At 33.6% G+C, this 25,533-nt stretch overlaps 1 protein-coding gene across 3 annotated transcripts in view; it reads left to right on the forward strand.

The window, feature by feature from the left end:
- The first annotated feature begins 11,186 nt into the window (after positions 1–11,186).
- LOC126738661 (transient receptor potential-gamma protein) overlaps positions 11,187–25,533 on the forward strand; it is a 298,445-nt gene continuing 284,098 nt past the window's right edge. For all 3 annotated transcript variants that reach the window (XM_050444089.1, XM_050444091.1, XM_050444090.1), the window contains exon 1: positions 11,187–11,402. The gene's annotated coding sequence lies outside the window, so the exon portion shown is untranslated. The remainder of the gene's footprint in view (positions 11,403–25,533) is intronic.

The following is a 25,533-nucleotide window of genomic DNA, read 5'->3' on the forward strand; positions in this document are numbered from 1 at the left end:
TTTCTTGGTTTTATTTTTTCTGATCAATCAGTAAAAGTGAGTATGTAGTATGTAGTGAATAGTGTACTTTTTGATGCTAGACTATTAAATTTGCTAGAACTAGGTTGGCGAAAAAGACCAATATTCTCTTGGCTTTCCTCAAAATTTGTATCTCCTTTTTCATGTTTTATGTCATACATATAAGCCTCCTTGTTAAAAATTCCACCTTCCTAATGGTTATCTTTACTGCCTATATCCGCAATTGGTAAGCCTTCGGTAAACTAAAAAGCATTTTGATTATAATAAGCCTTTATTTTCAACAGGCAACTTGCCCAATAACAGGAAACAGATGCAAAACAATGAAAAATATAGTTGAAAAAAACACAAGCAAACCTAAAAGAATGAAAAGAAAAGAAAAAAAGTAAAGTCACAATCTCAAAAGTTATCCAAAAAATTAGAACAAATAACTATTAATATGATATAAAAACCCAATTATAAAAGTTTAACAAGATAATCACATATTCAACAAAATTAAATTAACTGCAATATACCTACTAACTATAACACATGGGTCTTAATCCCAAGAGTAATGATCCACCAAGATATCGACAATCACATGAACCGGAGAGAAATTTATATCGCACATGTGACAGATCCGATTAAATAGAGCGCATATTGTATATAGTGGCGATTTCAACAGGATGTTAGTATAAGGCCTTGGCAGAAAGAATGTTAGGGGATGTCTAGCATTAAGCCTAGGCACCATGAAACGTACACCAGAAAGAAGTACATGTAGATTAAAGCGTTCCAATAGTTGCTGATGATCAAACCGTCTTACCGGATATATGCCATCCTGCCTGAAGGCCAAAAACTTAGCAAATCTACGCTGAACAGATTCAAGGAGACCAACATGATTCTGATAGAGCGGGTTCCATATAATGCAGCCAAACTCCAGTTTTGATCTCACAAAGCAACAGAAAAGCAGTCTTAATGTAGATTCCAAAGTAAAACTCTGAGAACTTCTAATTATGAACCCAAGCCTTCTCAGGGCTGACTTGAGTATGTCGTTGAAGTGTGGAACGAATGTAAATTCAGAGTCAAAGGTGATACCAAGATCAGTAATTTGCTCTAATCTATTCAAAATAGTATTATTAATAAAGTAATTAAAATTTAAGGGTGTTTTTGATCTAGAGTAAAAGGGGATTTACACGGTTCCAGTAGCTTGAACAAGTACTAAAGCCAGTAACTAAAATAAATTTTTATTTGTTCAAGTGGTTGTCTACACGCATTTTAGTGTATTGGAGGTAGTAGTAATATTTAGCGTTCAAAGAGTTTACCACTTTTAAAATGGCAGCAAGTACAGTTGTTAGATTATCTATTCAAAAATGCATTTTGAGTATATGTGGAGAATTATCTAATATTTTATTAGAAGAAATTAACAAGGAAGATCCAGAAGAATATCGAAACTGTATGCGGATGACAAAATTACAATTCACTGAATTACTTTTCAAAATAAAGCCTATGATTTCAAAACAAGATACCGTAATGAGATCTGCTCTTTCAGCGAAAATTAAATTGGAAATTACACTATCATACCTGGCAACAGGAAACAGTTACAGAAGTTTACAGAGACTTTTTCGAGTGTCTAGGCCTGCAATTTCCAAATTTGTACCTGAAATATGCAAAGCTATTTACATAGCTCTTGAGGAATACATCAAGGTAAGCTTTAAATGTTTCACTTAAAATATTATGAAAACATACATAAAATATTATACAAATATTTATTTTTTATTTAAAGTTAACTTCAAAACAAAAGCTAAATAAAAAATACTCTACTTATTGATAAATTTATCATCAAACCTTCACCTAATAATAATTTTTAGTTTGTATAATATTTGTGGCTAACAGACTAGAAAGTGTAATAACACCAACACAAACTAAAGTATGTAACACTATAATGTTTAGAAATTTGACAGGGCATCCCGGAGCGCCTCACTTAAAATATTATTTTGACTGCTCCCAGAGCTGTTCAAATCTTTATGCAATTCTGTATTATATTCCGATGGTACATCTGAATAATTGGTATATGCAGATGATTGTACTGATGAAGAAGTGTAACCGTCAGGTGACTGCATAGGTGTGGCAATGTACTTTGAAGCATGTGATGCAGGTAGTCTTTCTGATCCTCTCTCGTTAATCCCTCGGTACTCTCTCGAATTACAGGTGATGTTGTCTTTCTCCGGTAAATCTTGTACTTTAAATGAGGTAAGCACAGATTGTATTTAACCTTGGGCCCTTATAGCTGATATGGGCTTTAATCCCATTAGCTGAGCCGCAACACTACGCCCAAAAACGAGATATTCATTCTCTGCTTCCGGCACTTTTACTGTGGTGTCGCTTATGTTTTTTAATTCCTGAACAATTGTGGAAACCTCTTTCAGTTTGGAAGACATCGGTCTTATTTTTTTTTGGTGGCGGCGGTACGGACACCACTGGTACTTCTTTCACTTGTGTGTCATATAATATTCAAGCCTTATAAATTCAATCAATAATATTAAAGCCTTATAAAGGAACACTTACGAAGGAACAAAAAATTTTCAATTACCGCCTCTTGAGAGCAAGACGGATTGTGGAAAATTCGTTTGGAATAATGGTTAGCAGATTTCGAATTTTTGAGAAACCTATCGCATGCTCTCCAGAAACTGCTGACAAAATTATTAAAGTTTGTTGTGCATTACATAACTGGCTTAGAACGACTTCAAGTACTTACTACACACCAAAAGGAAGCTTTGATGAAGAAGATTTTGATACTGGTAAAATAACACCAGGTGCTTGAAGACGAGATGTAAAACAAAATTTGACTTTGATAAGCTTCACCGTAAGTAACCATTAGTCCAGAATAGCACGAGAAAAAAGGGATAAATTTTGTCAATATTTTATGACGGAAGGAGCTGTACCCTGGCAAGACCGTATGGTATTTTAAATAACCTACTATATCTATACCTACTAATAATAATAATTACTATTATTATTCTCATTATTATTAATAATATTATATAATTATATTAATTCATCTTATTTAATAAAACTTTAATATATTATGTCAGTACTTACAGTGTTTAAATTATCTTGAGTGGGCCTTTTATTGTCTTCTAAATTGTTCAAGAAACTGTCCATTTCAATGAATCATTTTACATTTGGCACATAAATACTGTCTGAGCCAGCTCCCGATTTTTTAGAATCTTTAATTTTTTTCTTCTCCTGAGAATAAGTGAATCTCAATGCTTTTATTTTGTTTATTTCGTTCACCCCGAAACCTTCAATCCCCATATTATCTTGTATCATTTTAAGCGCCGCATCTCTTGCTTGCTTGTGTTTGTAAAGTAACATTTTTGTGTTCCAGAGACACGGTTGGTCTCCATATTCTTGCACAAATTTAACAGTTGTTTCTTCGAGACGACATTGCAACGTGATGTACGGCGCTGCTATTCAAAATTAAAACCCTACTAATATACTTTACTAAAATGGGCTAAACTATCCTGTCTAGACGCGTCCAGTTCACTTTAGCGAGTCGAGAAACAAGAGTGGGGGAAGCCACTTGCTCCAGTAAATAGGACCTGCTTCTATTCACTTGACTAAACTACTGACTAAAAAGCTTACTTGCTCAAGTACTAAATCATGGTGTCTACATAGTTCCATTAACTAAATTTTAGTTACTGGCTTTAGTACTTGTTCCAACTACTGGAACCGTGTAAATCCCCCTTAACTGACCACACTACATTTAGCCGCATTCAAGCCTAACCTGTTAACAGCGCACCATATCTTCAATGTATTCAGACAGTTTTGAAGAAAAACACAATCCTGCAAACCATATACATATAGCTTCAAATCATCGGCAAAAAGCCAGCCTATGACAAGTGAGTGGCTCAATCAAGTCATTCATAAAAAAACTAAACAGAAGCGGACCCAGGTTCGAGCCCTGTGGCCCACCCGACGTTACGTTAAAAAGTTTCGATTTAAAGCCCTCATATTCAACATAATTATAAACTGTATGTTTTGGGGGATTCAATGAAGAACAAGCAATAGATATTGAATTTTCACCTTCTTCTGACTCTAATTTAGACTCATGCAAGCTAATTGCTTCTTTTACTCCAAGACCATCGTCAAAATATGTTTCAAATATTTCTTTTATGTTTTTTGCTGGTCTTAAATACGAATACGATTCCGAAGTGTCATAGTGGGTATGTGCGTGCTTATATTCTATTAGACCTGGCAATCCATCCTTAAAAATAAGAAAAATTGTATTATAATGAAGGTTGCCTGAAAAAGTATATATGTTGCATTTTGCTGTTGATTTTCCTCTATATGGTCATGCCATTGTTCATTACTATCGCAGGGAAATTTTTAAATAGAGGACCAACTAGTATATCGTGCCAATTGACTTTGAAATCTTTGAATGAAATTTACCTATCTTAACATGAGCGTCTTTTTTTATAGTATCTTTGGTTGTTAACTTAATTTTAATATGCATTTCTGCAGGACAGGCACAATTTTTGGACCGCCCTCGCTTATTATTTATAGGATCTACTCTCTTATAATTTGTATGATGGCACAGATAAACCATTCAAAAAAAAATACCGTGTATATTTAAAACCGTTAGTTTTTTGTAATAAAGAAATTACCAGGTAAGCATCGAAAAACTAAATACCTAGGTATGTATAATTTTGCCCTACCTACCTAATAACAAATCTATCTGACTTACTGCACTTTTGAACATTCCAGTTTGTTTTACTCAACAAACTGTACTCTTCTACCCATTTGCGCAAGTCCTGTTCATTTTTTATATCACTTCGAATACACTTATCATCATCATCATCAACGCATAAGTTACGAAACCAGGTAGGTAGGAACTTTTCCATAATAATAATTGTTTATTATAACTAACTTAACATTAAAAACACACCGCACAAAACACAAAGTACACTGTTGATAGGTATGTTAATTCTAACCACCATCTCAGCACTTTACAATTAGTTAGCCGACCACGATCTCGACACTCGCTCAGGCAACCAATCAGAACGCCTTATTTTTACTATGGTGCCGAGATCGACGGCGGAATTGAAACATGCTATCGGGAGAGTCTAATTTTTCACTAACTTTAGACTCTCCAAGCACATGTTTTACAAAAGCCTCTCAAAGTCTCCTTCCAAGAGTTCTTTATGAACTTGCATCTTATAAGGGTGGTATTTATTCGTATGTAGTATTTGAAGCACACTTGTTTTTCCAATATCTAGATGCTACATGCTGATTATCTCGAACCGCCATTAAAACTACGAACTGCTTATTTTTATCAGCTTGAGGGCGACCACATCTAGGAACATGACTTACATGACCGAATTGACTAAACTTCTGCTCAATCTTAGTAACTGTCGATTGCGATATTGGCAGATATGTGACATTAGAGATCGGGGTATTTTTGATTAAATAAAACGAAAATAGATTGAAAAACTACTGAAATGTTACCAAAATACACACCGAACTGTCAACGATACTAACTATAGACATTAATTTTGTTCATCCCTTTATTTCTGGCGTCATAAATCCAAAGCCTACTATATAGCTATGGCAAAATATTGAATTTTCAAAGATATATGTAATAGATACACAGAATATAATAGATGTGTATGATACATCCATAGAATATACAACCTTTAGTTATATTTATATATCTAGTATATTCGGGATATACTGTACTGTACATACTAATAGTATATTTCATGTACCCCATAGTGTGTGACAAATGTATATTCATTGCATATCCATAGAATAAACAAATTAAATGTCATAGTTTACTTGAACAATTTCTGTGATATAAACAATTTTTCACAGCTCTTATAATGCAACGTCAAAATAATGTTGAAACGTCGAGAATTTAACGTTTCTATCAATAAAATGATTTAAAAAAATAGTACATTTTACTCTATGTTAAATACTTTGGCCCGTACAACCATAGTCAAAACAAAAGTACGATTTTCAACTGCTAATATCTCATAAATTATTGAACTATCATGTGGCCTAACAAATTACTTATTCAATATAAAGTTAGAGTCTAGAAATAAAACTTAATTATTATTACACAAATAATATGAAGAATTTTTTTTATTAAAGCTCAAACAATATAATAATTTTCTCATATTTAGTATTCTATCCGCAAAACGCGTCCTTATTATTCATTTTTTCCTTAAATAGCGTAAAAGTAAAAGAGGTGAGGGAGGGGTGAAAGCGATAAGAGGCAAAAGAAAAACACAGATAACGGGAAATTTTGTCCCGGAGCATCGTCTGCGCGTCTGGACGTAGCGTACGCGGCGTCCAGACGCCAGTCGACGCCGACCCTTCGCCGTATCGATAACGTACCTACGATCCCGCGGGGTCGTGTTGCAACAATCGCGGGATTTTCGTGTGTTTCATTACTGGATTTTGGATTTTTTTTTTCGTGTGTTTGAAAAGGTTTTTTGTGGTGATTTTTTGTGTCCATAATAAGGCATTTTTATTTCTAAATTAATCCATGATTTTTACCTCGAAATTAAAAGAAATATTTCGACGCCTTGTATATTAAAACTATTTATGTTTTTACGTTTTTGGTATTTAAAACTGATTAAAGAATAAAACGTTTGGGTCACATACCTAGTTAATATCCTGTAAATTAAATTATTCTTAATTTTTCGGAAATAAAAATATCCATGTAGGGGCATGCATATCTCATTGAAAAATCAAATATTTAAATAAAACGATTTTTTTCTCAAAGTTTTCTAATATAAACAAATTTCAAAACCTACTCTCATCGGATTCAATTAATCTAAATAAAAACGACTTCCCAGTGATAATTTATGATATAGCCATTTGCTTTGAACACTTTTTTTGACAGGCCACTTTTTAAATATTTGATTGAAAATATGATTTTTCTAAAACTGTTTATTAAAAAACCATTATACGAGCCTACGAGATATAAAAATAGCTCCTCCTCATTTTAACCCATGATACTCTTTTTTTTTTCGTCAATTGGGCGTGGCTTTTGACGTAAAAATGACAAACCCCTTTCAAAATGGCAGATGAGCACCATTTTAGAAAATAAAATGAAACCTCGAATTTACTTTCGAATACTTTCAAAATATTGCGACATAAGTAAAGCCAGCCGTAAATTCCCAAAGTAAAGCCATCTAGAAAAACTAAAGTTGATGGATTTTGTAGTAAATTAAATTTTAACTGCCTCTGGACCTTCTCTTTGATCTTGTCTTAAGTATTTGCAATAAGTGTTACATCGTCAATAAATCTAAGATGACTATACGTACAAATAGATATGTACCTTCACAAAACTTACAACTAATCCAGGCTTTCACTATATTACTATAATGCGTATAAAAAAATTAATAGGCAAAATATAAGAGAATCCAAGAAAATTTGCTACGGCTTGGATTGCAGATGGCACACAATGACACCTAACTTAACCCAACGATAATTGAAGTACAGGGTCCGGCAGTCAAACCTGACGGTTTTTGAAATGGGATAAATAAAAAAGTTGTTGAGATATTTTAATTATTATTTTTTTATTGGAAAGAGGAGAATTGGAAATTTAACATTCATAATAAAAAAGCACAAAAATAACTTATGTAGCAAAAATTATGTCTCATTTTCTCTAAGTAAGTTTCGCGAATTGAACTATGATTTTCAAAATATATTTGCACAATTTGAAAGCGTTGTTCTGGAGTAAGTCTATTCATTGTGAAATGGCAAACTGTACTGACCACGAATACACCACCAACTGTCAAATTGACAATCACCAGAAACAGTTTTGACAACTTAAAATCCAAAATTCTAAAAAAACACCCTTTATAAATATACAGCGTGTATCAGCCAAATGGAATAAATTCCATAATCATCGTAATCTTAAATAGGATTTTTTTCTAACGTTACTCAACATCTCAAACGTGACTGAACTAATCGCAACCTTTTTTTCAGTCAGCTAAGTCGAGGGGTTTAGTTTTGTAGATAATATTTTTGACGTATCCTCACAAAAAGATGCTTACAAAAGATCCTCACAAATGTCTAATGATTTCGGATCAGGGGATCGTCCCGGCCATTGCATCGGTCCTCGTCTCCCTTTTTTTATAGATTTGGAAATATTCGGTTGCCTTTAGTTACTGCCATACGATATTGGCTGGAGTTTGAACAGGATATAATTTTGTCTTTATATTAAATAAATTCCTTGTTCTTTATATTAAATAAAAAAAAATTGAATTTTAATATAAAGAATAATGGCTTATTAATTACAAATCCTATAGAAGTAGCTAATTTAAAACAAAATAAAGATATTTCATCTAATATCCAGAATATTTCTTTTGCATGTTTTTTGCATAGTATGAGCATTGTGCCTTTCAATGAGGGTGAAGTCCTAAACATTATAAAAAATAAAATGAAAAATAAAAAGTCTGGGGGACCTGATGAAATTCCATTATCTGTATTTAAGAATACTGCGGAGGCTTGCATCAGACCATTAACATATCTCATTAATATGTCATTCGAAAAGGGAATATTTCCAAACTCATTAAAAAATTGTAAGGTTATTCCTGTTTTTAAAAAAGGGGATTCTAATTTGGTTGAGAATTATAGGCCAATAGCTTTAATTTCCTGTTTCTCAAAAATATTTGAATATGCAATGCTTGATAGGCTTTTAGCTTATCTAATAAAAAACAAAAAATTTTCGGAAAGACAACATGGTTTTCTGTTGGGTAGATCTACCTCGTCTGCCATTTTGTCGTTTTTATCTGAGGTTATCGATGCACTTGAGGCAGGTGAGCGCCCTGTGGGGATCTTTTGCGACCTAAGCAGGGCGTTTGACTGTGTCAGCCATGATGTTTTGTTGTACAAGATGGAGTCAAGTCATACGGCATTAGGGGTGTCGTCTTAAATTGGTTCTCCTCCTTTCTAGCATTTCGGACACAATACGTGGAAATAAGGAATAAATTAGGTTCATATTGTTCAAACAATCTTCACACTGATTTGGGAGTACCTCAAGGTTCGGTGCTCGGGCCTGTGTTGTTTTTTATATTTGTGAATTCATTGCCTACAGATTTACTGTATAGTCACGTTACTATGTACGCGGACGATACATCAGCCCTTGTTCGGCAACAGAGTATAGAAAATATGCACATTACTGCGGGAAAGGCATTGCACGAGCTGAATAACTGGTTTACTCTAAATGAACTTTTTCTTAATACCAAGAAAACAAATTATATGGTTTTTTGCACTCATCGGGGTCAATTAAATCTTGATCTTGACATGCATTTGAGCAATAATGGTAGTTTCTTGCAACGTCAACAAACAATAAAGTTTTTTGGCTTGACACTGGATGACACTCTTTCATGGGAGGCACATTGCAATGATTTGTCATTAAAATTAGGTAGCCTTTGTTATGCCATAAGAAATATTAGGTCCTTAATGGATAAAAACCAGTTAGTTTGTGTATACTATGCCATAATTCACTCTAGGATTCTGTATGGGTTCCAATTCTGGGGTTTTTCAGCGTATGCGTGTCGTGTATTTATTGGTCAAAAACAAGTTATTAGATATATGGCGGGAATAACCTCTAAAACTTTCTGTAGATCGCTTTTTAATCACTTTGAGATTTTAACTGTTCCGTGTATGTATATATTTCAAGTGTGTTTATTTTTTGTGTGTGTATTTGTTTTTAAGAATCTTAATGTATTTGTGACAAATGGTTTTTTTCATAATTATCCAACTAGACTAAGAAATGATTTATCTTTGTTGCGTACTAGATTAACTCTTTCAAAAAATTTTATCCTGAAAATATGTCCAAAAGTATTTAATAAATTGCCAAATGACATAAAAAATTGCAATAGTTTGTCAATATTTAAAAAGAAATTGAAAGCTTTTTTAGTTTTGAAGTGTTACTATGATATTAAGACCTACCTTTCGGAGTAATAACTAGCTGTAACGTATATATTTGTTTCTGTTACTGTTTTATATGCTTAATAATTTCTTTGAGTATGTAAACTAGGTTTAGTGATAGTATAGTTTCAAGTAGGTATATAATGTTAGAAATGTTAGCTTCTTTGAACATAGACGAATTCCATACACTGTATTGCGTCAATTTTGGATAATAAAGATTTGATTTTTTTTTTGTCAAAGTTGGCACGACATTACTTTAAAGCAGTATTAAATAATTATCACCATTCAAATTGCCATCGATGAACAAGGGACCTCGAATAATTCCTGCTCAAACATTGACCTTTTCAGGGTATTGGGTATGATGTTCTCATCCAGTCAGGATTTAGACCAATAACGGCAATTTTGTTATCATAACCATGAAGTGTGCAGTCATTAGAAAACAAAACATGCTCTAATTGGATCTCATCGTTATCTAATTTTGTCATTATTTGTTCATCCGTTAAAAATCCGTTCTCCTATCAAAATTGTCTTCAATGAGTTTCGGAGTTGGCATCAATTTATAGGGATTCATTTTATGTTCTTTGTATAATCGGTGAATGGCTAATATCGAACATTGGCGCTGACCAGAAGCATGTAGATTTTCCTCAAGTTCAAGCCTAATATCCAATTTGGTGTTGGATAAATTTTCATGGAATAAACGGGCAACTTACATTTGTGCCTGCGTGTTATCTCTATAACCATTCATCCGTAGAATTAATATTTTTTGAGTTTTGGTTAAATGGATCATTCTTTTGATAAGCAATTAAGGAAATTCCAACGACTATGACACTGGATAGGCCAAGCATCTTAATCCAAAGTAAAGAACATAAGTTTATTTTATTTTTTTAATTTCATATGAGTAAGAAGGTATGTTATATGTTGAAATGGTACTCAAATGGAAAATAAGTACTGAGGGTGTTATACCGAATGTTTGCAACAAAACAAAAAACACTTAATATTTCCGTAACAGTTGAAAATTATTATAGAATATTGTACATGAAATATGTTGAGAATATTCTGCAGAATCCAAAAATTGAGTAATATACAGGCTGTCGCATTTAAAAAGATGGTCTATCTAAAACTGTTATTCTTACGTCAAGAGTTAGTTTAAGCACGCCTAAATTTAAATCACATTGTGACGTTTGACAGATTTAAAAAAGGAAGAGGGGAAAAAGGAAATTATATAGGGAGTCTTTGCACGTTTAAAAGAACTTTTCAATTTATCGTAAAATTTTCAAATTCACAGCTTTTTCATACACACCTACAGAATATAACATCATATCGAGATATCATCTAGGGGAATTTTCGCGTTATCGTGTTGTATAATTTGCCCGCCGGTTTAACGTTAACGGTCCCATCTGGATAGAATACGGAGGAAATCACGGGCTATTGCCGCAAAGCGCGGCAAAAAAGTCAAAGTAAGTACCAGAATATAATTTTATACGTTAACCTTTTTTTTCTCAATTGTGCTTTGCTATATTATTATAAAAATGACCATATTTCGAAATAACGGTGGAGTAAAAAAATTGTCTGCATTTAAAAGGTTTAGTTAGCTCAGATGTAATAGAAAATTGGACTTTTGCTAACATGTACAAACAATGGACTATCGGATTTCAGGCACCGAAACGTTATTGATTACGTCACGAGAAAAACAATTTCCACTCCTGCTAATTGTTGTTGTTGTGCGAAAATATATTACTGCAGTTTTCTCGATTTTTGTATATTTGCGGGTTCTATTACTGTAAATGTATATTTGCTTATAAAAATTAACTACTTCCGGTTGTTATCGGACGTGCATCACTAAAAAGTTGAACTGTTTTATATATATTTATGTTTTACCTATCTATTATTGATTTATAATACTTTAGAAATGGAATATGTTATGGTAGCAATAATACCTTCTATCACACCTAGGGCATTATGATAATGCCCGGAAATTTTATTGCTTATCATTTCTCTCATAATAAAGAATAAACATCTATTTTATACAAAAATAATTTTAATGGACAATTTACAAACTATACAAAATAGCGTTAGTGCTGCCACCTCTACCATCACAAAAAACACCGACCATTCTATAGTGGGGTCAGCTACATTTTCCGGGACATTTCAAAATTGTAATTTTTATTTTGGAAATAAAGTTTTTTATTAAATTTAAGGCGCCTAAATCTTCTTTAATGATAGTAAAACTTTTTGAAGTTGAAGTTTTAATTTCTGGTACCTTTATAACCAAGACCGTTCCTCTATCTTCAATATCATCAATGGTCATTTTGACCAACTCATCTCGTCTTAAACCTCCAAAAACACCCATTACCAATATGACTTTGTGTACCAAGTAGATATCATCAGGAGCCTTATTAATACATTTTATTACTTGTTCTCCTTCCAAAACTTTAGACTTCTTCGGGACATATCCTTTCGACTTATCTTTTAAAAAAGATATGAGACGATGGCAAATAGAGTGGAAAGGAATTTATTTCACAAACAGTATTGATACAAAATTAGATATTTTTAATACAAATATATTAAATTTAATAAATAAGCACGCACCAAAAATTAGTTAAAGAGAAAAATTTTATGCCCTGGATAACTGATAACATAAAACTTTGAATGCGTTTAAGGGATAAGGCACACAAGAAATATTTAAAAAACAAAACTTTGGGTAACTTAGAATATTATAGACAGTTAAGAAATTTTACAAAACATGCTATTACACGGGAGAAAACTACTTATTTTAAGCAATTTTCTTCAAAAAAAGGAAAAGATTTATGGGACAATGCTAAAAAATTAAATATATCATCCAATAAGACAGTTGAAATTCCCAATGAATTATGTGATCCAGAACAGATTTGCAACTTTTTTTCATCTACTTTTCAAGCTCCTAACTCTGCGTCAGATGACAAAATCTTTTTTTATCGTTTAAATGTCCATCCCAATGTTAATATCAAACTAAATTTTACGCTTATAGACGAGAATTCCCTGTTAAAGATTCTGAATCGTATATCCACTGGGGCAATTGGCGATAATGGTATATCAGTGAGGGATATTAAACATTGCTTGCCATACTGCATTCCACCCTTATTAAATATAATAAATTCCTGTATTTTAGAAAGTTATTTTCCATTTTCATGGAAAAAAGCAACCGGGAAACCGCTAGCTAAATATACGAATCCTAAAGGACTAAAGGATCTAAGACCGATCAGTATTCTTTCGGTAGTTTCTAAACTTCTTGAAAAACATATTAATAAACAATTGTACGACTTCCTAAACACGTCAAATTTTATCTCATCGAGCCAGTCAGGATTCCGATCTGGTTACAGCACCTCTACTTGTTTAGTTATCATCTTTTAAATGATGTTCGTCACAGTGAAGATAAGAAACTAATAACTTGCCTGGCATTTCTCGATTTCAGCAAAGCATTCGATACGATTAGCCACAATATGCTTTTAGCCAAGCTTCATTACTATGGACTTTCTGATAATTCTGTAAAATTTTTCGAACAATATTTAATAGATAGATCCTTTTGTGTGGAAATTGTGAGAGATTTTCAAAGCGTTCGATCCGAATTTGTACCAATTGCCACAGGTGTGCCTCAAGGCTCAATTTTGGGCCCTCTGTTGTTTTCCATATATGTTGCAGATCTAAGCAATTCTATTGAAAACTCGAAAATTCAACAATATGCTGATGATTCTCAAATATACACTTCATTTTCTTTAGATTATGTAAACGAAAATATTGACAAATTTAACACGGACTTGAATAATTTAAAAAAATTCTCCGATGATCATAATTTAAAACTAAACTCCTCTAAATCTTGTAGGCCATTTTTTAATGCTAAATATCAGATTGAGAGAATTAGGCAATTATTTGTTCCACAAATAGATAATATGCCTCTGGCCTCAGTTTCAGAGGTGAAAAATTTGGGTATACTTTTTGATGATTCGCTAACATTTCAAGCACATATTAATAATAAATTAAAAATTGCTTATATAAGATTGAAAAAACTTAATTATTTTAAAAAATGGCTACCATCCAAAATAAAGTATCAATTATGTGACAGTTTAATATTATCGCTATTCGACTACGGTGATGTGGTTTATGGTTCATCTTTGACGATGCAATTACCACACCAAATACAAAAAATAGAAAACAGCTGTATGATATAAAAATATCCTTAATATGACTTACCGTAGAAAACTTCATTTTTATACTTTTTTACATAGAATCTTAAAAACTGGACAACCCTCATACCTTGCAGCGTTATTTAATCCATTTTTACATCAGCATCATACAAGATTTGTTAATAAATACAGGGTACCTCAACATCGCACTGCAGCTTTTCAGAAATCTTTTACATTTATAGGGATTACATTGTGGAATGATTTACCAGATAAAGTAAAGGAATTTACTTATAAAAGATTCCTAAAATACGCTAAGCAATTTCTTATTAATGAGCAAAAAAAAATAACCTACATTTCTTCCAAGCCATGCGTGCTGTGCTGTTGTCAGATTTTCCCGCAAAAATAAAATAAAATAAGATAGGATATCCTGTGAAATTAATATATTTACTGTTAACTGCCCTTGTTTTGTCTCGCGCACGCCTTTCGCCCTTTTTTTCTGCCATTTGCTGTTCCATTGAAAATTTTATTGACTTATTTACTTATTTATGTATAGTTTAGGTGATACAGGGTTACCGCGCACAAATTCACATGATTTGTGTATTTTGTGTTATCGGCCACTATGGTCGCGCTGTAGTCCTTTTTGTCCTCGGGTTATATAGTATATAGTTGTAAAATTGATTGTGTATAATTTGTATATGTATATATTGGGCAAATAAAGAAGTTTGATTTGATTTGATTTGATGATATTGCGAGATGTCTATATTTTTATAGATCATTAACGTAGACCTTAGGGTAGAATACTTGGTCCAGAGAGAGTTCGGACTGTATTTTTCCGACTAAAAATATTAAAATTTGTTAAACATATGTACCTATTAAAATAAAATCAATAACTTACCAGTTCCTGAAAATATGCCATTAGAACGGTTTCGGTTATTTGAACAATTGCGTTGGCATCTTTCCAAATACCAAATATGCCATACTCCCGATCATACTGTTGCCTTGATTTAACTGGCAAAAGATTTTCGGTCGCTTTTATGGCCTTTTCTCTTATATTTTGTGGAATTTCTTCCATTTTAAGCAAATATTTAAACAAAAACTGCCAACTGACTAACAACTGTCAAACTTAAATAATCACTGCAAGTCACTTGATAAATTTCTGTAGGTAGGTATGTACAGGTAGGTACTGTACAGGTAGACCCTATTTTTTAATTAATATTAAAATTATTTTTGTTCACAAAAATCAATTTTTAGGTAAAACAATACTGTATGCACCACGGGCATTGTTAGACTCTAATGCCCATCAGGCGGAAACCTAGCTTACTATTTCCACCTTCCGGGAATTATCGTCCTTACAATGCCCTTGATACATAAATAGCTATTTTATCAAAAACTTACAATTACCATGTTGATACATAACCGTTAATACGAATTATTTTTTATTTTAAAAATGTGGATGATCTCGTTGTAATGCGCACTAAGGTTCCATGCATACAAGAGAATATCCAAATTCGCCTTAATTTTCAGTACTGCCAACTATCAAAGATTTGAAAATCGAGACAGGAAGAAAACATTTTTTTCTTTGATTTTGTTATAGTGCGTCTTATCATGTTTCCGCAAAATTTAACGAATTATATTCGTTCATTAGATATATTTTTACTACTCAACCTAAGTAATTTATATTGATAAATTATTTAGGTTGGCAATAAAAAATAACTGGATAACGTCAACGTTAAAACCTGTTCTTTAAACCGTTGTATAAACACATGCTAAACCGTTTTTGAAGAGGTGGCTGTGACAATAACAAGAATTGTCAACATCAACGTCATTGTCAAGGCCTTCTACATCTTCATCTATATCTCTTATAGCTTTGCAGATTCATTTCCTAATGTCCTAATTTGTTCAGAAATAAATCTACTCTAAAGCTATTGTTTCCTAGATGTGCTATCCTAAAAACCCAAAATATTTCTAAAGTTTGCCACCACTGGTACCTATAGTCTGCTCATAATTGTTGATGACATTGTACAAACCAACCAGTATGCAAATGAATATTACTCTTATTACAGATATATATTGTATGAAAATTACTAAGTTTACAGGGGACATTAATGCGAATTAGCGGCTAATGCGAATTATAACAAAAACACTTTGGCATATGCAAAATATATCTAATTATAGGCGATAAGGCACACCACAACCAAATCATAGAAATTTTTTTTACTCCCTGTCTCGGTTTTCAAATCTCTAGTTGGCAGCACTGAAAATTAAGGCGAATTTGGATCGTCTCCCGTATACACGGAACTTTAATACGCATTACAGCTAGATTATTTACATACTTAAAACGTTTTAAAATAATGCGAATAAGGAACTCGAAAACGGGTGTCTACGCATACGTTTTATCTTAATTCGCATTTCGCTAATGCGCCTTGACGGTTGCGTGTAAACATGGTACATGATGTATTCAACATCTGCGCGTAAATTTTGAGTGTTAAGATGCATTGGGTGGCATTGGCTATTAAATCTCAAATCATCGAACTAAAATTTCTTACAGGTCTACTAATATCAGCTTGTAGAAGAAGTAGAGCTGTATATGTTTTGAAATCTACCTGAGATATTTCGTTTTGGTACCTAAAGTATGCAATGCCTTTTTGTTTCAAATAAGCAAAAAGTTGAAAGATGGAAAATTTTTTTAAAAAGAATGCGATGATTTGTGATCCACTACAGATAATAACCTCATAACAACGTCCTCTCGAAGACCTATCTCCAAATTTCTTTTTTTGGCTTCGGCATATGGGACAGGAGAGTAGGTAACCATTACATGAGTGAAAGCACCATAATTTATTTATCTATTTATTTAGCCGTTTATTTCCAACAGGCAAAGCCCAGTTACAGGAAAATCTACAATTAATGTTTTGAAAGTGTAAACAAGTATTAAATTACTATAAATTAAATAACAAAAAGAAAGAAAAATAAGGAAAACTTATAAATTACTATAGTTACATCATGTATATATCAAAATTAAAGGAGATATAAATTAACATTAGAATGAACAAAGAAAGGGATTCATGGGACAAGGGAAAAAAGGAAGAGAAAAGGAATTATGGTAACTGTTGTTTTGTCAGAGACAAAACTAGATCCTTTATGGGGCATACAAATATGTCACAGGTTGACGATACTGAATTAAAAATTCTGCACATTTGATATACGGGATCCTGAAACCTAATGTTAGTTCTGGCGCGATCTAAAGCAAAAGTGATATTTGCTCTAGAAGCAAATCGTGGTACATGAAATAGAATATCGTTCAAGAGAGGAGGAGAATTTATTTGATTATTGACCAACTTCCATAAGAATGTTACAAAATGAACTGTTCTCCTCATGGCCAGAGATTGCAGATTAAATCTACCTAACATCAGATCATGATCATGTCCCCTAACAGGATATATTCCATCCTCACGAAACATAAGAAACTTTAAAACCCTTCTCTGAACACTCTCGATGTAGCCAACATGGCATTCATAGAAAGGACACCACACCAAGGAACCGTATTCCAGTCTTGATCTAACAAAGGAAAAGTACAATAGTTTTATTGAGTTTGAGTTGCTAAAGAGTCGGCTATTTCGAATGACAAAACCCAGAAGTTTCAACGAGGAGGTCACTGTCTGTTCAATATGTGGCACAAATGTGAGCCTATCGTCGAATACAACCCCTAGATCTTTAATAGAAGTACTTCTACAGAGGATTTGATTATCTATATTGTAATATTATAATGGATTAAAACATGATCCTTGGTTCGGTGAAAGGAGATCACACAGCATTTCGAGATGTTAAGACATAACTGTTATAAAACAAAATAAAGGATGACAAAGGACAAATATGCAGTCTTTAGCCACAAAACTTGGAACACCATCTGGACCGGCTGTCAACTTGTTTTTTAGCCTCCGACTAGCAGCAATAATTTCCTCAGTGGTAATTGATGGAAGAATGTCAATGAGGTCTGAGGAATTAGAAGGAGGATAGGTTTCCGCGAGGTTGATTGGATCTTTATAGGCATTCTGAAAAAGTTTAGCAAAAGCTGGCACAATGTTTTCTGTTCCTTGAAAAGAATTACCATTGGCATCGCACATGATAGACGGAAGTGAAGAGTGACCTTTCTTAGCTCTAACAAAAGACCAAAACGATAAGGGATCAGTGACAATGTTCTCCTCGGCTTGGGTCACAAATGAGTTATAGGCCTCACGGGCTTGAGATTTTGCTGTCTGACGAAGCCTGTTGTATCTGGAAAGATTAAATTCAGTTGGAGAGGATCTATAATCACGATATGCTTTTTCCTTCTTAAAGATATTAGAAATAATTTGTTTTGAAAACCATACTGGAAATCGCCGTCGTCTTCGTTGTTTTAAAAGTGCTGAAGCAGCAAAAGCTGAATCAAGTCTTTTGTAAAGTTCCTTGCAAGCGCTGTCAACGTCAGAAGACTACAAGACGGACAACCAGTCTGCATAAAGCAACAAATTATACATGAGTGGAAAGTCTGCTTTTCTGAAGTTAAACTGCTGTAGATTATTTGAACTTATAGAAGGATTATATTTATGAGGGGAAGCCGATTTAAAAGAAATTGTCAAAGCAGGATGATGCAAATCTTCGTCAATAAACGGTGATATACTTTTGATGACACTGACGTCGAAATTTGAAAAAACAAAGTCAAGAAGCCTATTATTAACATTTGGAATATTGTTAAACTGCTTAAGACCAAGGATCTCGCATAGGTTGGTCAAAAGCTTGCACACTGCTAGCTTCGGTTGTCTGATAAGACGGAACATTAAAATCTCCAACAATCATAACGCGTTTTGTGTGGACCAGATCCAGTGACATAATTGTTTTACACAAGGTCTCAAAGTCTCTCTCGGTTGTGCAAGGAGGGACATAGATTACAAATAAATAAAATACAAAATAACCATAAGTGAGCTTACAACCTAAAATATCTATAAGTGGTATAATTTGAAGCTGACACGCACTAGCTTAGCCTTAATAAAGATTTTACAAGCATATCGACCAAAATATGGAACCATTTGTTCATATATTGAGAGGCTGAAAGCAAATATAACACATGACCGTATTATGCTTCACCTGAGACTTCTCTTCCCAGGGATGAGTGAAGAAAATGGCATTTCATAATATTAAAAAAAATCCTGCAATACTCAGTGCTCTCAATACACGTCAAAGATGATTAAAACCATCTTCCGGAGTCGCATTAAGGGTTAATAGGTCGTCAAAATAAACTAGGGCAGTTAATCTTTGAAATACAACAGGTTTAGCCAAAGTCCAAAACTGGTAACTCTCAATAAAAACTTTCGTTGAACCCGGAGCTTTTTGGACAACATTTTACAGAGGTTTATACTGCGCCGTTTCTCTAAAAACTGCGAGCTTCGGAAATTTTGATTGTCAGATGATGGTTTTAGATTTTTAGCACTACAAATTTGTCTATACATGTCCCATTTTGGTGTCCACTAGTTCCACTTTGGATATCCACTGGTTTATCTATCAGTAAAAGGGCATTTCTTTTTGAAAGAAAAAGTGTTTCTTCTTGTCCTCTTGACCAGAAGATGAACCTGTAAAGCAAGGATAATCCCCGAAATGCATTCAGAGAAAGTACTCGTTACATCATGAAAAGAACTCAGCTTTTCTTTGCCTCGATCACTATCGAAGTAGAGAACACAAACATGAGAACAGCAGATCTCTCTTTTTTGACACTACTACTATGGAATAGTGACAAAAAGTACTCACTTCTAGTCACCCCCTGACTCCAAAAAAAACTATAAAATCAACCTCATATCAAGGCTTAAGAACCACTGGGCCATGGACTAAGCTGTTCCTTGGCTGCTAGGGTAATAATATTAGTTCAAACATTCTTAATTTCATTCGGAGTATTTTACAGACTATTCACTACCTTATAAGGTCCAATAAAGACCATGTGCATTACTACAAAATCAGCTGATGATTAATTCAACGTTCAAGGAACCTCCTTCTCCTCCTGACATCTTCAAGGTTGCGAACAGTCTTTCAGCCACTCGTTGTCGGTTTAAGTAACGGTTGCGTATTTGTGTTAGATCTTTTGACACATTGCTTAATAAATAAGCTTATATAGAGTTAAACAGTTAGTCAATTTGTTCGGAGTACATCTGGAGTAACGAAATCCAAATACTTCGGAATAGTTGTATTCTTAAAAGAAAACCCAAATTACGATAAAACTTGTTGGAGCTTCTCACAAAGTGCAGAACGCGGCCATAGTAACCAAAATATGCTTAAAGCCTTCTGTTAATATGGGTAATGGTCCCAGGCAGTTTAAATGCAATGTATGGAATGGTTCCTTGGAAATTTGGACTAGATACACAAATCCCTGTAAAGGTCTTGTCCCCGTCTATTTTAAACCACAAATAACGAAATGTTATATGTAATATTTGATGAATTGCCGCATTCGTAGAAACTAAAAATGTTCAGCAATCGACTCGTATAACTCGTACGCTTCTTTGGGAACGAACCATTGCAAATTTAACGTTCTTTCTGTATTGACGTATTTGTGAGATGACATTTCGTTCTTTTCAACTTATTGGTTTGAATCAAGATTGCTATCCCTCAGTTTTTGTAACTTTTAATCTCTTTATTTCCTTTCTCGTCAATGTATGATCAGTTATTATGCCTGATTCAAAGAATTGCATTGAAGGGATTCCTGCATAGAGAATAGACATGAGGAAGATTACTTTCCTTGGGTACACGATCTCTAGAGATAGAGCCTAGATATTTGAGGCACTAGATCTTTTTTAATAGCTGTAGCTTTAATTGAATTGCAATCGGTGACAACGGTAAAATTTGTGCCGTATAAAGTGTATATTATCGCCAAAGTATTCACTTCTTCTGGCTTCACTATTTGTTGTCTTTCTGCTGTATATACGACAACTTTTTGATGATTTTGCTGTTGCTTTTCATATTTTTTGTCAACTCTTGGTTCTATACGATGAGTAACGGTCTGGACGTTAAACAATCGATAACATATTTGGGTGCCTCCTTCTACTCTTGCCCCTATTGACATGGTAAACCCTGTTTTGTTGAACGAGTGATGCATATTGGTCTGTTAGCAAATTGGGAATCCTGCCAAAAACCATGAATTGATGAATTTGCTTGACCAGTGACTAGAACTTTGATTTTTTCTAGTCTTAGGCCTTCATTTGAAACTTATCTTACTAGATATTCCAAGGACGATTGTAGGAAACGGAATTTCTTAATATTAATATAATTTAAATAACCTGCCATACTAAGTGCTCCAATACGCATCAAAGATGATTAACATTCTCTTCCGAAGTCGCCCTAGGGATTAAAATGTTATACAAATAAACTAAGGCAATTGAATCCTTCAGATTACCGAGAGCAAGATTAACTAGAAGAGTAAGTTCAAGCCCAAAATTGGTGACCATCAGTAGAAATTCTTGTTGACCCACAGGTTTTTGAAGAGTTGTACCCAGGCTAATACTGCGAAGTTTCTCAATTGCAGTTTTGGTGAAACAATTTGACACATTGTGACCTTTCTTGGCGCAAACACTATGAGTTTCGGAAACGTGTAATTTAGTCGGCACTTCAAGTTGACTGGTAGAGTAGCTTTGTTTGGATTTTTAGCACGATAATTTGTCTTTTTGCAAACTTTTGGGTTATGGTTTTTAGGCCCTTTAGCAGATCCACTGGTCTGTCTGTCAGTGAAAGAGTATTTCCTCTTGATCGAAAGTGTCGGATCCTGCAATTTTTCATTCCTACGAAGAAGTTCTACAAATGAAGAGAAAAACACTAATAAATCAGAAATAGTACAGTAAACGAATAATTTTATCAAGTTAGTCTCACTCCGTTTTACGTGAACTCTTTTTAATATTGCTATGATTTTTCATGCACCTAAGTTTCATAGGTGTTTAGAAAAGCACTTGAAAATTTAACTGCATCTTCTAACATATGAGCAAGGTTTCTCTTTGGTATAAAAGCTTCATTAAAATCGATACAAAATGAAAATCGATCAATTCTTGATAACGTTTGAACATTTAATCAACCTGTCTGAATTTTAAGAGCTTCGACTTACTTTACCCCATTTCTGGGTTTATCTACCTGTTCACCAAATCGCTGTGACGTTAAAGGTTTAACTAGTTCAGCCAAAAGTATTTGAGATGAATCTCTTCCCTTATAGGCCAATTGCTCAATGATTCGCGAAAAAACAAAACAAAAAGAACATACTGTACTGATATATGAGGCACAATCCCACTTCTGATATTAGAGTCACACATCACTTTTAAATAATACGTTTTAACGTGCTAGCTATGAAACGCCGAATTTTAAATTTAATAACGCCATTTTATAGGGGCAGAAGGGTGCGATAACATAAAGCCCACATAAACAGACATATCCATAATACAAAAGCACACCCAATCAAAATTTCCCTTTGGTGATAAAATTATGCTCATATAATATTCCACTTTTGCATTTATTAAGCCTGATTACCCATAGAGAATGTTGTCATCCGGCATCCCCATTAAACTAATAATTACTCTTTATAGCTGTACAACACCTCTTGGTAATAGTATAGCTGGCGGCTTATTCAGTTTCACCGGATATGCTAACTAGGATCTGTAGCTGATGGCAGCCAGTAAATAGGACCATATTTACAGGATAAATTTGTTAATATATAGTGGAGTGGCGTGTTCCTGACACGTTTAGTGATTGCCGCTTGTTTTGTCAGTGATTAAGAGGGGAGTTTATTTAGAAGCTACTTATACCGACATACATGTATTAGGTGGCTATATAAGTGAACGTATAAAACAACCAAATAGCACCATAATAAAGATTGTCAATGTCACTATCATTGTCAAGGCTATTACTATACCATAACCCTATTTTTATTACTGCCTGTTAAATGAACAATCAACAATGTTCATGTGACGTTTCAAGTCAAGGCATTAGAAGGCGAATAAGGGTCTCTACTAGAAGAACTTTTTTTTTAATTAAAATTGAAATTGTAGCTAAATCAAAAACATTAAGGTGATTTTTCATGCATCCGTCATACGATGGTCCGACATAACTCTGATTGGTTAGACAATTTCAATAAATAATTTTTTATATTCAATTCAATTCAGTATATTACGGTAATTAACCAATTTACAAAATAAATATAGTATATAAAATATTCAATGAAATAAGATTTTATATCGCAATAAAGCACTTGGAGTATTAGTACTATCATTAAATATCTAGCATAAATATCAGATAACAGGTAACATCAATAAAATTAAATAAAATATAAGGACAACAACGGTTTAAAACAGAGAAACTACAATAGAAAAGAAGACACTTTAAGCAAAGCCAAGATATAAAATTATATTGCACTTAAGCAGATTTTAAAATTCGTTGAAGTGAACTCAGAGAACAATGAAACAAATCTATACTGACACTATTTGAGTTAATCATCATCCTACCTATTGCACAGTTTTCACCATACAGTGTATTATGTCGTTCAAGGTGGAATAATCTAGCCTGTCTGAGCACTGTAGTAGGAGGAACATTTAAATTAAGCTGACACAACTCAGGAGACTGTATTACATTGTTAAGAATCTTGTATGTTGTGACAATATCGCAGTTTTTACGTCGAGTCTCCTACTTGTCAATGTTCAGCAATCTATACATTTCATTGTAATTAATATCAATGTTACGGGTAAAGTTAGAATAACGGTTAAACTTAGGTTTACCCGGATAAACTGCACAATACCCAGAAAACATGGGTAAAGTCCAAAATATTAATAAAATTGTACACGTTTCGGGCTTTACCCGGGTAAACCGCGTTCTATCCGCCTTGGCGTGGTTAATGTTAAAAAATAACGCCATAAATATTTGGAGAAATTCATTTAATTAAAAAAACAGATTTTACAAATCAAAGGTTACACTAAAACTGTATCCTAACAAAGTAAAAGATAATATAATCTATTTGTTCAAACAAGACAAGCTACTGTGACATTTCGAGTTACAAAGATTTCCAATAGCTTTACATTTACATTTATTGGTCATGCATTTAGTTTTACAGTTGCATGGTTTATAACCTTGACCTCCTAAAAGTGACTGTTCGTTTGCAAGTTGTCTTAAATTTTTCTTTTCCGGTGATACACTTTCCATCTCAATAAGCAGATCATTGCACACAGAAAATTGGTTCCTGGGAAACATTTCTTCGATAGTTCCTCTCTTGTTCGCTAGCTTATACAAATCATCGTCAGTGTTCTCGATAACTGTCATGAGAATGTTTCTAAAATCACCCCTTCCTCGATCAACGTCTGGAATTTTTACTCTCACTGTATCTCCAACAGAACATGGGGGAAACTTTGAATTAGATAAAGCTTTCATCTTCTTTGCTTGATTTTCTAAATTTCTTTTTGCGTCTAGTCTGTTTGACTGTATTTTCCTTTGGTACAAGCAAAGTTCACACCTTATATTCCCTGATGTATTTAAATTGTCACACTCTACACACTTGCTCTGATTTTCTGAAGTTTCTGTATTACTAACGTTTTCTCGATAATTATTGTTGCCATTTTCCATATTGCCACCTTCAGTAATATCTTCTTGCAAATTGTCTGGTTCTGGGTCACTAACTGATTGTGATTGAGACTGGTTTATATTTATTTCTTGTTGAGGCTGTTCACCTAAACCAAATTCCCTTACCAGCTGATGTGGATAGGCCGACTTTAATATCATGCCCAAACATGACGGCATAAGGAGCTTGTTTTATCCCATCATGGTATGCCCTATTTTTCATTAACTGAACAAATCTTAGACCTTCTGACCATCGCGTGCAGTTTTCATCGATCATCCACGTCATAAGCATGTTCTGTATATCTTGATTTGCTCTTTCCACGCTGCCTTGTGACTGACTGTGACGTGGTTTCCCATGGACTATTTTAAGCCACTCCACATCGTACATAACTCTTCAATGACATGGTTGACGAACTCCCGGCCGTTGTCCGATTGTAATATAGATGGGGCGCCGAAAATACAAAATATGTCTACCAGGCTCTTCTACTTAATGGACGTATTTGAACAAACTTAGTTAAGTGGTCCTGATACACCATAATAATTTTGTATTCTCTATCCGGATGGGATTGCATGTCAATTGGATCCACTTGACAACGTCTGTTCATCTCCGAAAAAACCATTGGTTTAACCACAAGTCCTTTTATGGCAGATTTCAGTTTCTTTTGGCACCCTTCACACAAGCGCAGATATAACTTAATAACATCTCGAGTTATATTTTTGTACTTTTTTTTACATTCGCTTTCCATACGGTGCTTACCGCCATGTCCTATAGCTAAATGTGCATCATGCAAAATGTCAAACATTTCGTCGTTTGTAACGTAATATTTAA

The sequence above is a fragment of the Anthonomus grandis genome, chromosome 7 (assembly GCF_022605725.1).
Source record: "Anthonomus grandis grandis chromosome 7, icAntGran1.3, whole genome shotgun sequence".
Lineage (NCBI taxonomy): Eukaryota > Metazoa > Arthropoda > Insecta > Coleoptera > Curculionidae > Anthonomus > Anthonomus grandis.